This window comes from Vigna unguiculata, chromosome 3, assembly GCF_037176805.1.
Source record: "Vigna unguiculata cultivar grain cowpea cultivar isolate G323 ecotype 2 chromosome 3, ASM3717680v1, whole genome shotgun sequence".
In the NCBI taxonomy this organism is placed as follows: domain Eukaryota; kingdom Viridiplantae; phylum Streptophyta; class Magnoliopsida; order Fabales; family Fabaceae; genus Vigna; species Vigna unguiculata.
This window is the reverse complement of record NC_140794.1, coordinates 49,625,950-49,630,008: the sequence shown is the minus strand read 5'-3', so window position 1 is coordinate 49,630,008 and position 4,059 is coordinate 49,625,950.

Genomic DNA, 4,059 nt, shown 5'->3' with positions numbered 1-4,059 from the left:
GCCTGTTCCCCTGGTGGGCTTTTGTGTCTTCCATCTTATATAATTGAACGTGGGCCTTTATTTCCATCCCATGGTTTATATATAGTTGGTAAAGGCTAAATTATTAAAGAGTTAATTTTTTAATAAAATTTGAAAAATAATTAATTAAAAATGTCAAATATATTGTTATATTGTGTATATTAAAAATATATATTTTTTCAGTGTTATATAATTTGATATTTTTTAATTATTATAAATAATGTAAAATGCAAATATATTTTTGACTCTACATTTTAGAATAAATTTTCAAATTGATAAATGTATCGTTGATTACAGAGTTTGAAAATGCACTTTTACATTATACAAGTTAAAATATATTATGAAAGATCTCTGAATTACTTAGGATTCTAAAAAAGAGACATTAAATATATTTATTGATCAATGATTATTAAATGCTCCACTAAATATACATTGGGTATAGTGCTGCCTTAGGAAGTAGGTCTCTTGTATGCAATAACTCAATCTTATCCAACAAGGACATATGCAGATAAGACTGTTTCAAAGCCAGCAGGGTGATGACGACCAAAGAGGAATCATCATGTTTCTATATTCTTCCTGCTCAACCTCCAATAACACAAAATCCATAGCATAAACACGATTGCTAGAAAAAAATTTCAAGTTTATATAACACAAACATCCTTAACATGTCATTGGGGTTCTATCTTATTTGGTAGTCTGGAGATGATGTTTCCCTTCTCTGTCATTATTCCACGTAAAAAAAAAAAAAAAAAAAAAACCATCATGTTTTGGGACCATCAATTTCCCTTCACAATTGGCAGAAATTGATTTGTGATGTAGGAGTAGCAAGACATTGACCTCGCCAACGATGCTGCCAAACAACAAAATCCAAATTTAGCATTTGTGCATACAGTTTGAGATATGCAAGGTTGTATGTGCACATTCCTAGTTTGCATGAAACGGTTAAAGTGTTGTTGGTTGTCTCTGACTCTACACAAGTAGAAAATCTTCCATTGCTTCAGTCTATTCAGTTGGACCATGATGCAGTTGGATTATTTAGGTGGTGGTCCAAAATCTTTCTCAGGACCACTTTTGACAGCATGCGCAGACTATGACTCATGCGGATCCATCTAATGTTTTTTAGGTCTAAATAGTAAAACCAGATCATTTAGTCAAAGTCGTGTTACCCTAACACCAATACTACATTCTTTGCTTTAACTCCACCACTTCGTAAAGAGAGTGATAAGATTTATGTATAAACACACACACACAAATTTTCTTAAAAAGGATCTCCTGTCATTTGAAACCTAACTTAACTTTTTTTTCAACTGAAACAGTTGATGTGAGTTGTTCCAAACATATACTTCAACAGTTGAAATTGAATTCATTGTACCTTCTAATCATATTTCTTTTGCTCTTTTTCATGGCTCCCCCAACTTTTCTTTCTTTTTTGTTTTTCACCACGTATATCTTTAAAGACAAATTCAAGATATATAGTTTGGATTGATGCTAAATGTGAATACTTTTTCAAAACAAGAGTTTAAACTTTGGTTCATCACTTTGATTCCAATCCTGCTGTTATGTGTTAGGATTATAAGAAGGGGTATCATTGGAGAGATACAACACACCAATGAGACCTCAGCCCAATCACATAAGGTATTGACATCACTCTCAATCCAAAACCTTAAGGCAATGATAGAGGGGTTTCAATCATCGGCTCTGATACCACTTGTTAGGATTACAGAACACATCAATGAGACCTGAGCCCAATCACATAAGGTATTGACACCACTCTCAATCCAAAACTTTAAGACAATGGGTCTTTATTCTTATATAGTGCTCCACTTTCTATTTTTAACAAATGTGAGACTTATAATCACTTAGATTCCTAACATTATGCTATTCTAAAATGAAATTATAAAGGACTGTAGGTTGGTTCAGGAGTCGTAATTTTCAATATATGAACAAAAGTCGAAAGCTGACTTTATATAAAGTGCCACACAAATCAGGTTTCGCTGTGTGACATCAACAACAAGAAGAGCACTTTAAGGCTTTTTATTTTAACATATATCTTTGGATCAGAAGCAGGATTAAGATAACGATCCTATGGACAAAGATCTTTACATAACCAATTCTTCAGTAGCTATGTTTGGTGAGTTAAGATATCTTTACACAAATTTTTTCCACAAACATTATATCATCTCTATATGTAATAACCTTTTCAACTCTTGTTTTTTTTTTCTAGCTTTTTTTTTATACTCTCTTTATTCCTTCATTCTCTTTGTTATTGATCTTTGATTTATATTTTGCTACATAAACACCACAGTAGGAGGATCTGATTTGGATTTAAATGTGCTTTAGTTTTTTAAAAGAATAAATATTTTTTATTGTATGGGATATACTTTAATCCTTCATTTATTTTTCTTGTATTTTAGAGCATTCAATGTAAGTCAACTTAGCACTTTAAAAATTACCGGACCCAAATTAACTCTTAAAAATTTTAACTAAAAAAATAGTGAAGAAATACAATACAATCCATAAATTTCTAAACTTGAAGGAGCAGCGGACTGTTTTTTTTTCTTTCAGAGATTAAATTAGACTGGATATTTTTTTTCTCCAATTGAATTAAGTATTTGTTCTTAAAAGATAACAATTAAGTGACAAGTCTTATGATAAGTGATAAAATTAGGAAAATATACATTTAGTAAAATTAATAAAACACGATTTTTAAAGATAAGAATACCTGCAATACTAAAAAAATTATATTTTTTGAAGTTTGTTTAAAATATTTCGTGGAACTTTAAAATTCATACAAAAATTATCAGAAATTTTGTTTTTTAACGAATTGTTTATAAAGAATTTAAAAAAAAGACCTAATTAAATGTGAAAATTTTAATAATGATGGTAGGATGGGATGAATTAACTACTATAACATGTGTATTGAATCAGACATCAACTTTATATTTCGAAAAATCTTTGATTAGTTATCTAAATTAATTTATATATATATTTTTTAAAACAATATTTGCCTGTTATTTTTATTGTATAATTCTTAATTTTAGAAGAAAAAAAAATAAGAGACAAAACATAATTTGTAACAAATATGTAAGAAAAAAGGAAAAAGTGAAATCATTATTTTCCTGTTGGTTTCATGTGAAAGAATTGATACACAGTATCAGTAACTTCACAATGACTCCTCTCTAAAGTGATAAAATCTAAGAATTGAGTGGATGCTATTAAACAAGGAACTTTTCTTTTTACCACATGTCTTTTATTTTATTTATTATTATTATTATTATTATATTATTATTATTCATTATAATTATAATAGATACTTTTAAAGAAAAGCAAGATACGAAATTTGAATTTTGTAACAATCTCTTGATAATTTCATCTCTTGTAAAAAAAAATACATAAATTTTTAACAAGTAATAATGAAAAATCGTACTTGAAATATATATCAAAAAAATAATTCATTCAGTTATTATAATATATATATTAAAATATATAAACGTCCCAATCATATTGGTGACTTGCTGTCTTTGCAGTTTTCAGAAATGACATGAAATTAAGTTGTCGTGTTTGCACTTTATGCTTTTGGGGGTGTGTGGTGAGTAATAGATAGTTCTGGAATAAGCCCTGAAATTTATGGTGTTGTGTGTGCTGGCTCATTTTCCCCACTCATCCCTCATCCATAAAGGATCAAACTACTTTCTTAATCAACCTTTTACCTTACTCATGTCAAAACCCATCCTTTCATTACTTACTTACTACCATTTATTTCGTAGATTAATCAAGTCTTTCCCAAATTCATTTTTTTAGTTGTCTTCTCTGTAAATCGACCCACCGGTGAATCTTAAATTTAAAAAAAAAACAATGGAATATTTCGAGTATGAAAAAAACTGAATGGAGACTTGAAAAATATGTTAGAACTAGTAAGTAAAATTTGATTTACGTGAGTAAAAAATATTTAACCGTATATGGTTTCAAATATTCAACCGTGTGTAGTGTTGATGATGCAGTATTAATTTGTGAAAAGGGATTGAAATACGCTCCTGGAGT